General features: G+C 46.3%; 1 protein-coding gene across 2 annotated transcripts in view; it reads right to left on the bottom strand.

The window, feature by feature from the left end:
- ZNF512B (zinc finger protein 512B) overlaps positions 1–13,339 on the bottom strand; it is a 1,156,964-nt gene that overhangs the window by 433,748 nt on the left and 709,877 nt on the right. The window lies entirely within an intron of this gene.

The raw sequence follows: 13,339 nt of genomic DNA, 5'->3' as shown, positions 1-13,339 counted from the left end.
CAAGTGCTCTGAAATTCGCCCTCAAATTGGGGAAACATGAGGGGAGAACTCAAAGTGGCTTAGTGGGTGCAGGTGCAGGTGCAGCTGCCGTTGTTTGCTGGCCTATAGAGGACCCTCTGCCCCGTCCGGGATGCGAGAAACGCCTCTGCCCTTGCCTGGATTGCAGGGGATATGCCCTCTTCCCAAATGGAATGTACAGTCTGTAGCCTCCTCACCCAGCAAAGAAGCCAAAAGATTGCTCAGCAGGTTGTTGCACAGCCAAGCCCAGCGATTTGGCAGCTAACTTAGAATCCTTGAATTTTTCCAAGGACTCATCAGCCTTTGGGCCAAAGAGGTGCTCGCCGCCGAAAGCTATGCCAGACAGCTTAGTGTAGTGAAGTGACTCCCAGCCTTCTTAGGTTGACTTGCTAGGTTTATTGGTATCTTTACAAGCAGTCAATCAGGTTACATATAAGTTACAGGTAGGACATATAAAAACACTGGCAGCCCATCACCCAGGCCTCTGGCTGAACAACTGACCAGGTTAGAATATTCACCCATGCATTGCATCACTCAGGCATAAACACTCCACATGACATCACAACATTCCTTCTGCAAAGCCAAGCCATACACAACACATCTCCTCCCTTTGCATTGCACATCACACACAGCAAAGCGTTACACAACACATCTCCCCTCTTCCGACAACAGCGCAAGACGTTACACAACACATCTCTACACACACCAACATAAGCCATTCACACAGACTTGCATCATCAGGGCTAGCACACAACTCGTGCTCTGACACTATACAACTCACCTCATACCCAATGCACAGGCACACCAGGACCAACAACCAATATCCCTGTCACACTTTGGACCCTGATGAGGGTCGAAGGAGTCATGGAAGCGCACACAGTACAGCTAAAAACAGCCGCACTGCATATGCACAGAGAAAAAAAAAATACCACACGTATTTGTGGTAAATAAACCACAACGTCGGGGTAGTGTTTGACCATTCAATGCCTAATACCATAGACATGCGCATACCAAAGTCGGGGGCGCTACCACCCGTACACACATACCACTAACCTACTGGGGGCGCAACCACCCAGATACCAAACCAATCACCTTGCATGACTAACTCTAGTCACACCCCTACAATTGGTGGCGCTACCACCTCACACAGCCAAACGTGGAATAACCATGCATAACCTATTATTGTCACGCCCCGACGGAACTGGTGGCGCTACCACCAGAAACACACGTACACTGTTTAACCATGCACGACTCATCACAATCATGCCCACACCAAACTGGAGGCACTACCCCCAGATACCATACCATGTGGCACTACCTCTCAAATACCCTTGTGGCATACCCATCCACATCCATATTGAATGTTAGGCTGAAGGCGCTACCCGCAGCAATCACATTGAGAGGTAAGACGTGCTGACCTGGCACGCACACCATCATCAACCATACCTATAAATTTCATATAAGCTTCACCCAAAACCAAAAACATGGGAGGCGCTACCCCCTCAATCACCAGACAACCATATCAACACCCATACAAGGGATAATTGAAGGCGCTACCCCCAAAAAGACTAAACTGCCCGGATCCATACAGATCTTCCATACCCTACTTCATAAATCACATATTACACAATATGTAGTTCACATTGCAATATTTTCAGCATTAGTTTGGATGCATTTCTTAGAAAAACACTATATCTGTCATGAACCCGACCCAAATCCAATCCTAAAAGTCCATGTTGTCACATAAAAGTCCATGTTGTCATGGGACAACGTAAATGCTGAAAATTCTCAAAGAAGTAAAAAACTAAACATTCAGGAAAACCCTGACTTCCATACTAGTTTTGGACCATACCATACACTTTACTCCATACTAAAAGTCCATGTCGCTTGCTGCGACCCTAAACTGCAAATCCTCAAGAGTGTTAAATCTAAAACACACTCATCACATCCAAACCATACCCATCCATACTTAAAAACAAAACACCAGATACCAGCCTGCAATCCATCTATGTGCATCAAAGTAAATGAAACACAGATAAGCACATAAGCAAAATACACCCTAGGATGCTCCACATAGTACATTTTCCTTCAATCCATAGAGCAAGCAACTTCAACCATTTTACCCAAGTCCATAGCTCCATAGCTTAAAGCATACATAGTTTTACCCAAATCCAGGCTCCATGGATCTGTCCCACGCCGTACCATGTCCTGTGTTTTACCCAAATCCAGGCTTCATGGATCTGTCCCACGCCGTACCATGTCCAAACACCTCCATCGTGCAGATGTGTCCACAATGTTGCCAAACTGCGCAGCTTTTACCAACCTCCATAATGTATTCCGATCCCCTGCATTAGTACTCATTGCAGGTTTGTCCAACCACTCCAATCCTTTGACCACCAGACCTATGTACCACTGTCTTCCCTTATGGGCTATGGACAAGCTCCATCATCAGCTCGAACTCTCCAATGCACAGATGGGAAAGTTTCCCGTAGTTGTAAGTGCAGTAATGACATGCACATAAGCCCAGCTATGATGTTAGACTTCAGTGTACATAACCGGAGCAGCAGTCTCTAGTGCACATAACCACAGCAGTTATTCTCCAGACCATCAGACTCCTCTCTCCTGCACATGAGACTCGCTTCACCTGCCATGCAATTCATGCCCAGCATCCAAGCGCTATGCATCTTCCATTGAATGGCTCCCCAAAACTGGGAAGATGACTCCATAAAGATGTCCCTGGATCATAATAATCCGGCTAATAACCAATCTGTTGTTCTCTCTCCTGCTTATGGGACCCAGCTCTGCCTCTCTCTCCTGCTGATGGAAACAACTCCCCTTTCTTCAACTTAAGAGTTGGCTTCCCTTTTTCAGCCCTACAGTACCTTGCCACCCTGGGTGATGGGCCTTACTTCATTTGGGGGCAGTGTTGTCCTCTTCTTCCTTCCTGCACCCCCCGCAGCAGGGCACCAGCTTTACATCTGTTTCATGCGTAGATTCTTCTTTTAAAAGACCAACTCGTCGCCATTGTAGTGAAGTGACTCCCAGCCTTCTTAGGTTGACTTGCTAGGTTTATTGGTATCTTTACAAGCAGTCAATCAGGTTACATATAAGTTTCAGGTAGGACATATAAAAACACTGGCAGCCCAGGCCTCTGGCTGACCAACTGACCAGGTTAGAACATTCACCCATGCATTCCATCATTCAGGCATAAACACTCCACATGACATCACAACATTCCTTCTGCAAAGCCAAGCCATACACAACACTTAGCCTGGGCAGTTGGCGAGAAATCTGAATTGTACCGATAGACAGACCTCCTCAGCACACTGGATGACCCCCCTGCCCTGCCCGCACAATCTGCGGTGTCCAGGCCCAACTGCAGAGCTTGGCAAGCCACCTCTTTGCCATCATAAAAGATTCGCAAAAACCCATCCCTCAACTCACCAGCTGGAATGTGCTCTGCTCCCTCTGCAATGAGTCTTCACAGCCCGTGGCAATACTTTGCGAAAGCACATGATGCCTTCACTGCCTTCAGGGCCATACTGCCTGAGGCAAACATTTTCTTGGCTAGAGCATTCGTTTTCTTACATTCCCAAACCGTTGGCAAGTTTGAGGTAGATGTGGCTGGCCTGGAACTCACTGTGGTGGCTTGCACCACTAAGCCATCTGGTATTGGGTAGGGGGAAAAAAAAGTAGGCCCCCTACACCCCAATGGCAGCATTAAAGGGAAGTTCCTTCACGGCTGTGGGCCTTTGTCAAGGAAGTCTGTGAGGTCATATGTCAACAGGGGCTTTGCAGGGCCACTCAGACCTAGGGCCTCAACCATCCTACAGTATTAGGTTGCCCATATGGAGCAGCCTGTTGCATATCCAGATCAGGGGATGTGTCAAAACCACTTGCATCATGGAGCCCTTTAGGAAGGGCAACCATATCCGCTTGGTCGACAAAATAGTCATCCCCACTAGCTCCTTGGTCCATACGCTCAAAGCCGAAAGGCACATGGTCCCACTACTCATCGGAAATCGACTGCATAGTGTTGAAAAACATCGAGCGAGGATCGGGAACAAAGGAGCGATCTATTGTCAGTGCCTATGGTTCGATGAGGCCTAACAGAGCCAGCAACTCAGGGCTCTTCGGCACTACGGCTGGTAGTCATGGTAGAGTATGAGGGCGACGGACCTGACTTGGCCATCCTGGTACCCTAACCTCTGGCCGCAACTGGTTCCGCGGGAGCCTGCAGCGTTGAGACCGGAGTCATCCCAGCTGCAGTTGTCTTAAACATTAGAAGCATTTGCTCCTTGAAATCCTCCCACTCTGCATTCGATGCACCCGGGTTAGGGCGGGTCTTCCCACGTTCCTTCGACAGACGACTCTTGAGTTGTGCCTGTGTCGATGGCATTGCTTCTTTTTATCGAAAGACAAGGACGTCAAATGGCTTCGGAAATGTGACTTTTTTTTTCTTCTTGTGATGCCTGTTGTGACGAATCCCTAGATGTGGTCACTTCTTTCCAAAGGGAAGCCCCTTTTTTTTTATGAGGCCAGGGAGGTGAGGCTGCTACCTAACAGTCTCCCCTGGGGGTGGTGCACAGTGGGAGGGTCTCATGGGGAGACTACCCATCAGGGGACAGGAGCCAACATCTAGGGAGAACATGGTATGTTCAGATTAACTCAACATCTCCTAAAATCCCCTACCCCGTTCACCCCAATATCATCCCTAACCAACCCATGTACATGTGTAGGGCTTTAGGGTTAAACTCAGATTAAGAAGAACAGACTGCCTTAGGAAGACTAGTCTAAGTACTGAGACATGGAAGAGGTGCGGAGCAATGAAACACCCTGTGGAACACAGGTGAGCATTCTACTCAAAATAGAGAGAATAAGAACGATTACAACATAAAAAAGCGAAGAGGGGCTGGCTCAGTGTGGAGTCAAGCCATCCCTGGCGGAACATCGAGCTGGAAAGCAGCTCGGCACGGGAGCGCTAAGAGGCTGCAAAGCGGGACGCAATCAGGAGAACCAGAGCGTCTCTAAGGAGCCCGACACTGAAGGACTCCTCTAGAAACTGGCAAAGCAGAAGCCTGGCAGAAGGAAGAGGGCAGACCATATGATCCGAAAGCGAGCGCAAGAACTGCAGACAGACAGAGGCTGCAGAGTTGCTGTAGCAAAGCTGAAGGGCGTGGAAGACACAAGCAACCTGACCTCGGACCCCAAGACAGACCGGAGCCCACCAAGAAGATCCCTGAAGGTACGGAAGCACACAGGCCGGCTGGTGGGAACACAAGAGAGTTTTTGGTAGTGCATGAAAGTAACAGAGGAATAAATCATACGAGCTGGGGGAGCAAAAAACCCACATGTATAAAGAGAAGCTCTGAGAGCCATAGTGGGGAGGAGTTCCCAGTTAGGGGTTATCATCAAGCCCCAAGCTTTTCAAAAGAGATGCAGGAAGTTTCATATCATCTTCTTCATAACAGTACCTGCAGGAGGGTGAAACAGGTCTCCCAAATCAAAGTAATAGAGTAATACAGGTCTGGGACCCACAGCCACAAGAGAAGAGAAGTACAAATCATCTTCCTCGTGGCAGTACTTGACAGGAGAGTGAACCAAGTCTGCCCACGTCTGAACACTGGGGAGCCTGGGTCCAGGATCCTAAAACAAAGTCTGAAAGTGTTGAATAGTGAAATCAAAGTGAAAGAGAGGCCAGCGGAAGGGAGTCATTACCCCTAGTGCTGTGAACTGTACAACCAAGCGAAAAGAGACCACGGGAATTGAGTAATTCTCTTGGTAAGCAAAGCAGAAAAGACTTTCTGATGCAAAGTGTTAAAAGATAAGCAATGTGCCTGTCAAAGAGAAGGGCTTGAACTATGTTTTTTGTGTTAGAGGACAATTATTTCTAAGGGAAGGGAGTCAATCCCTCTGGCTAGGTACTTGCAACCAGAACTGTGCCACCCAGTCCAGGAGGAGGGAGCCATTCTTCTGGACCAACAACATTGATGCAACCATCTAGTTTAAGTGCAAGGGACAGACTTACAGATTTTGACACCAGACTGTGTACTCTTTGGTTTACAAGGACATTCTGACAGACCCCTTGAGCATTTTAGTTGAGGCATGGAAACTCACCATAGAAGTAGGGAAAGTTAGGTATTCTCTTTATTTTCTTGGTGAATAAAAGTCTATAGAAACCACAATGCCACCTGTGTGTCCGTCGCCTCCTTCTGCACCCTTACACTGTCCACTTTTTCAGGTGTGGGGCCCTGAGTGTCCTGACTCAACACCTGGAGGTCGGACGAGCTGTGGATTTTGCCAGGGTTCGCCCGAGTGCTAGCTTCGCTAATCGCTCCCTCAACGACTTGGGATTCATCAGCAGGCAAGAGCCACAATCCTTGGTCTCATGATCTTTTACTGAGGCACCACACACATATGTCATGCAGGTCTTTGGTCAACATCTTAGAATTGCAGTCTTGACAACGTTTGAACCCAGATGTCTTAGAAGCAGACATATTGACAAGTTTGTTTGAATTTGACAATTCTTTGTGCATCTGAAATATCTCTTTGAGAATTGTTCTGAAAAGCAGCGTGCTGAGTGCACGGAAAAAAGGAACGGAGATACGAGTAGTGACATAGTATATATCGCGTCCGACATCACATCTGCAACTGACGAGTGGCACGGTCAAGTCAAGATAGATAGACGGTTGAGTCTGTGAGGAATTGGGCAGCTGGAGTACGCCATGGGGAAAGTTGCAGCCGAAGTCACAACACAAGGGCTAATAAGCCCTGTAGGTGTGGTGTGTTCGGACCCTGGACCGCGTTGAACTACAACTTGCATGAGAACTTGTGGAGGAAGCGCGTGCGTCACGCACACAAGGTCCGGGAGGCATTGAAAAGCTCCTCCCGCTCCGTGCTGCTTGATGGTGATTTTTGGTGGATGAGTCCATGTGCCAGAGGATGTAGGAGCAACGTTGTGCAGAGGCAGACCTGGGACCAGGGGAGTGGCGGCAACAGAGACTTGGAGCATCGGCTCTGGTGTTTTCTGCCTTACGCTGCACTTACCGGCATTCAGAAGCAGAGAGCGAGATGTGGCCGCAGTGATACATCGCTTGCATAACTTCACCTGGGGTAGTTCCGGAAGGACCTCCCTCAGGCATCAACTAAGTGTACTTGAATGTTTCAAAGAGGCGCACGTGGAATTCAAAGCGCATTAGGAAAGGAACGTTGAATGTTTGATTATGCACATGCTTTCAGTGTTTGCGCTTACGTTTTGTCTGCTACATGTACGTTCTTCATGACAAATGCCTCTAGGGGCTGATGGCTCCTTTTCAGTTATATCTATCTGTGTCTGTTATAAGGTTCTCAGACAAACAAGTGACTTCATTGTAATTCGGGCCACACGCAATGCTTTTTTCAATGTGGCTGCTTTATGTGCTACTGTTTTTTTGCTGTGCATTATAAGTCATAGATAGGAAACTAACTTACACACTCTTAAATAAGAAAGGGTGTGCTTACGGGTGTGTGGTGTCCTGAACCAAGAAGGGGCACATTAGGTAAAGGTTTTGTATGTCAAGACACTTCCTCCAGAATAAGGGAGTAATGGTGCAAGGGACCTAAGCAGGATATGGTTCAACAAGGTGCATGTTTGTATGTCTCTTTCCTCAACTCCCCACCACCTATCCAAAAGCAACTTCCCTAATCCTCTATCAGGTTTTCCTAAACTCCACTTCCCTCTCCACAACTTCTCTCTAACCCTCTTCCACCCACAGGCTACCTCACGGTGACCTGTTATCAAATAATCACAAACCTGTGCCAACCAAGGTGGGAGGGTCGACTTCCAATCAGCTTCCGTGGTCAGGAAGGAGTTGTGAGATACTCCTTGGCCCTGACAGTCTTACTATGCCGCCCCTGTCGAAAAGGTTTCCAAGCAGCGGACGCTAGAATGGATATTTATCCTATGAGGAATCTGCAGGAGAATACAATCCATTTAGAGAAAGAAAGAGAAAGAAAGTGAGAGAAAGAAAAAGAGGAAATAAAAACAAGAAACGCAGCTTAGTCTAAGGGTTACTCCACCTTGGAAAAATAGTGGTAGCTGGTTTTCTGACACCCCCCCTCCTCAGTGTTCTTACAGTCTCTTCAAGTTCCTGGCCTCGTACCTCATAAATGGCTCAAGACAAAAGTTCAACTTTAATAGAAGAACAAGTTACTTAACCATGGTAACGTTCTTTCGACTGGATGTTCCTCCCACATATCCTTATCTTTGATATTTCCAATATACAGGTTGCTGCCTCAGAATAATTTTTTCAGCAGAGGGAGTTGTGCGTCGATGCCTGGTCGAGTCGATGTCCTTGGGAAGCTTCCGTCTCGACGTCGACGTCACTGCGGGTATATGTAGCACGCGCAGCCCCTGTTGGCCTCAGTTCCGTTTTGACGAGTGGAGCATTACCTTGTGTTCGGCGGTTATTCCCCTTGAGAGAGCATAGACTGCTACCGCAACAGACGTTCTACTGCAGGGTAGGTTGGTAGGGGCGATAAGGAATATGTGGGAGGAACATCCAGTAGAAAGAACGTTACCATGGATAAGTAAAGTGTTCTTCGAATGGATTGTGTCCTCCCCATGTATTCCTTATCTTTGATACACTCCCAAAGCAGTTTACATAATGTGGAGGAGGGAGTAGAAATGAATATGATTATGTATGCACAGAGTGCATCACTGCTTTTCAAAAAGCAGATCTTGGCCCATGGAGGAGTCTAAACTGTAGCACAGACGACCATGTGGCAGCTGTACATATATCTTTTATCGGACCTCCCCTCTGCAATGCAGACGAAGTTGCAACACCCCTGATCAAATAAGCTCTTAGATGTTCTGGAGGGTCTTTACCTGCCAGACTTTAACATTCCGATATAGTTAGTATAATCCATCTGGAGATAGTTTGCTTGGTGATTGCTAGTCCCAATTTGTGACCCTAATAGCCCACAAATAACTGGTCTTTCTGCCGCAATTTTGCCAATCTGGAGATGTAAAAGCTCAGTGCACGTCTAGGGTCAAGTCTGAAGTCTTTCTTCCTCCTTCCCCAAATGTGGTGGAGGGTAAAAAGATGCTAATGTTATCTTCTGAGTAATATGAAACTCAAACAATTTTGGGGAGAAAAGTAGGCTTCACTTTTAGTGCTCACCCTTCGGGCTGATGTAATTGCCACTAAGAATACAGTTTTCAAAGTTAGAAGTCTCAATAGACAAGAATGTAGAGGCTCAAAAAGGAGCTCCCATCATTAGTTTAACACCAAGTTGAGATCCCATAGTGGGACTTGAAACAGGGTCGGAGGGTAAACATTAGCTAGTCCCTTTAAAAATGGTACTACTAGAGGAATCTTAAAGTAGGAGACTTCCTCTGAAGTGCGCTTAAAAATAGAAATCGCTGCAGGTAACCCTTGATGGTACCAATGGCCAATGCTACGTGCACGCTAGCGGGATTTACACATACCCTTTGAGAGTGCATTTCTATGGAGGCTGACCATATATCTGAGGGGGGAGGAACAAGACGGTTTCCTTAACATTGTCAAGGATGGGAAGGACGCTATGTGCCAATCCCTCCAAACTAGTCTCGACTCTGTTGACAATATCAGCAGAGCAATGGCGGCTAGTACAGTGATTCGCAGATTTGCTTGGTTGCGAAAGTCAGGATTTGCCCCAGGCGTACAATCCAGGATTCTCAACATGCCCTTTGACGGCACGCATTTATTTGGAAATAAAGCTGATGAGATTTTGGAGAAGCTGCAAACTTCCAAGCCGGCGGCCAAATCCCTTGGAGCTGCAATAAGACCAACTTCACACTGCCCCAAAGGTGCGCCCTGGAGGGGTAGGTCCTTTCGCTATTATTCCACATACGGAAGGAACAGAGGACAGCCAGCTCAAAGAGGACATAAAAGATTCCCCCGTGGTGGAAGGGGCAGAGGTACTAAGACTGCAACAGCAGCGGCTGCCTTACCTTCAGCCACTGTGTCAGCTGCTCCAAAACCTCTCAGGTTTTTATACACAAGACTGCAGTAGGAGGCAGGTTGTCACAGCATCTGACAGAATGGCTCCAGTCAGGCAATGGGTTTATTCAGCCCAGCTTGGTATCTTCTTTCCACCCCCTCGCAGGCTCTTTGGTTTCTCAGCACCAGGTGGGCTATGGGCTACTTCAGTCCAGTTCTGTCTCTCTTTTCAGTCCCCTTATGAGATCCTTGGTTTCTCAGCCCCATGTGGGCTATAGACTCAGTAAGCCCGGTTTTGTGTCGTTTCCTCCACCCACCAACCAGTCCCCCACGATAGCGGTGTGCCTTCTCTCCGGCGGCGGGACTCAGTCTTGGCACAGCACATGTGGTGCCTGCAGTTCTGCGCCCCTGCATCTTCTTCGAGATGCAAGGCCTGCGTTTCGGCTTCTCATTCTCCTGTTTGGGAATTCAGTGTTTGAGCGACGTTGGGAAGCCGGTACCTCACGGTGCTTCTCTGATCGCTTTCTGCCTCCGCGCCCTCAGTCGGCTTGGGCTCCCCACCTCCAAAGCGCCAGCTTATCTCACATAGACCTCTGTCTCCGCCAAAACAGTCTTTGGTGAAGTTCTTCACTCTCCGGCAGAAGTACAGGCTCCCTCCTTTGCATAGGCCGGTGTTCCACGGTATCCGGCAGAGCCTCTTCTAATCAGATGACTTCTTGCAGACTTTAACTTCCTCCCTGGTATGAAGACGAGAAGTGTACTGGTCACGGGCCTCCAACTGGTAAAGGTCAGTAACCAAGCTATGCATCTTAAAGGGGCCCTGCACATTTGCAACATCTTCAATTCCAATATAAACAATAAACTTGAATCTGGGAAGGCTGTATTGGGGGGTGGATCCCTGCCTTGGGCATTCATTGTCTCAAGACATGGAGGGTGGGGAGGAGGAAAATTGGTCACCCTCAGAAGGATCCCTCTTGTCCTGACCCGTGGACAACTTCCTTGGATTCGTCACACAGGGTTCAATCTGGAGAAGAAAAGAAAATTGGAAGGAGAGTAGGTTGGAGGGGGACTTGGTACCATTTGAAGGCAGAGAGGGTTTGTGAAGGTTGGAGGCGAAGGAACATATAGAGTGAAAAAGGAGAGGGGAATGAAGGAAAAGAGACACGGTCATCTAGGTAGGAAAGCACAGGGTAATTCCAGCAGACTTCATCAATCTAGGGCCAACTTCAGAAATGGAGGACGTATGATATAGTACATGCTCATTTGGGATCAGGGAGCTTATTGCAAGGACAGTCAAGCAGAGAGTGTCCATAGTGCTAAGACCCAAGAGCTGTAAGGTCAAAAGAAAAGTATAGGGAACCAGAACCCTGTGCCCAGAACTTGGAGGCGCGTATCTCTGGGGGAAAAACTAGACCTGTATCTTGATCTCTTGGAGGACACCATCAGCCTACTCCCTGTCCAAAAGCTGTGAGTCTGGATGGCCTATAACTCCAGACTCATCAGTACTGAAAAAACAGAAAACATAGGCACAGGTTACCTCCTCGATTTTGAAAGTGGGGCAAGGACCAACCCCAACCTGAAACTGTGTAGGAGACTCTTTCCTTTAATCACAGAGCCCTGTGGGAGGGTTCTGAGAGGTCAACCTAGTTGGTGAGCAAGGTCATCGAAAATTAATCCAGCCAAACTCATTGGTAATATAAGCAAAATAGCAAAGCAGACTTTGGGAGATCGGGGCTGGTGTTTAAGTACAGTGAACAGTAGAAACATGCAATGAAGCAAATCCAAAAACATACTATATATTAGGCATTAAAAATGCTTGCAGGTATAACCTAAGTATACTATGCACTACAAAACACTCCTATAGTTCTTTCAGGATTTCGATTGCACTATATTTTACAGTGTAACAGTGTGTTCAATGGGGAGATGAACCGCAGTACTTTATGCAGTGTTTGCTAGATGAGTAGTCAGTAGGGGTATTTTAAGCTTATTACGGCTAAAGTACTGGCGTTATTGCCACTGTACTCCAAGAGGCACTTTACATATTAACCACGCACCTTCCATATGCATTTGCACTTTACCCTAGTTTTTCCATCTATCACTCCCGTTGCTTATGTCTCAGACACATGCAGGGACATATTATGCTATTTATTGTTTAGCTCCTATTGGTATATGGCGATATCCATTCCACATACATATATAAAGATACATGACTGGTCAATATTACTATATCTGCTATGTGCACACCTTATATTGACATATAAATATGGCATTTGTTGCTATGCTTTTTATATAATGAAATAGGTATTTACGCACTAGCACTGTATTCCTTGTGAATAGAATCATTCAATGTTTTTCTAAGCTGTTCATTGCCTTGTCATCGTTTTCATTTTATTTTTTCATTACATTTTAATTGCACCCATGTATGTATTTTCATTTTATTAGCCATTTGTATCCTCTTATGAAGAATATTGTACAGTGTTCAAAATATAACACATAGCTTTATTTAAAGTGCTACACAGCTTTAGAAGTGTTTCTCCAGTAGTGGTTGAGTGAGAAGTGTACCCGACATTCCAAGATGGCACTCTGTTTTAACCATTAGAATGGTTAACAGCTATAAGATTGTGGAAATCAACAATGGACTAAATGCTTGTCTGTTTGTTTATAATTATGAGATTATTTTTTATCACTAAACCCGATGAAGCCATTGTGGGTGGAGTGCACTGTTTGTTTGCTGTATAGCAGATCGTGTGATATTTTCGAAACTAAAATACCGAATTCCAAAATATAGATTCTTTTTTCTTACATTTCAAAACATATATATGCAGGGGTTGGGGGAGAGGGGGGCGGGGAAAAGCAGCATCCCCCCTCCCCCCATTTTGTATGAACTTTACTACTCATCCCCCCTCCCCCCATATATATGGAAGGGAAATGGGGCATTTTGGAATTCAGTTTATTTTGTCGCGAAATTATGGGGCGATATCTGTATAGCTTCTTTGCACCATGGAATAATGCACACTTAATATTTCACTCTTCCAATGCCAGATCTTGTCTTTGGAGTGTTTTTTTTTTTTTTTCTCTCTCTCTCTCTCTCTCTCTCTCTCTCTCGCGCGCGCCAAGGTCCAAATGCATTATATAAATAATAATAATAATGATAATAATAATTATTAATAAATAATAAATAATAATAATGCAATTTTGACTTGCTGTCCAAATTGCATTATATAAATAAAAACCAAAACAAAGAATTAAACTTAAATACACAGCTAAATACAAGGACTTTGATTTCTTCATCGCCCCACTTGTATCACATACAGGGCTCAACGTTTTCCTGTACCCAGCAAACCGAGGGAGCGAAAGGA

Source organism: Ambystoma mexicanum, chromosome 3p (assembly GCF_040938575.1).
Source record: "Ambystoma mexicanum isolate Mex_15411 chromosome 3p, UKY_AmexF1_1, whole genome shotgun sequence".
Taxonomy (NCBI): Eukaryota; Metazoa; Chordata; class Amphibia; order Caudata; family Ambystomatidae; genus Ambystoma; species Ambystoma mexicanum.
Note: the sequence above shows the minus strand (reverse complement) of the source record. Positions and strands in the feature narration are given on the sequence as shown.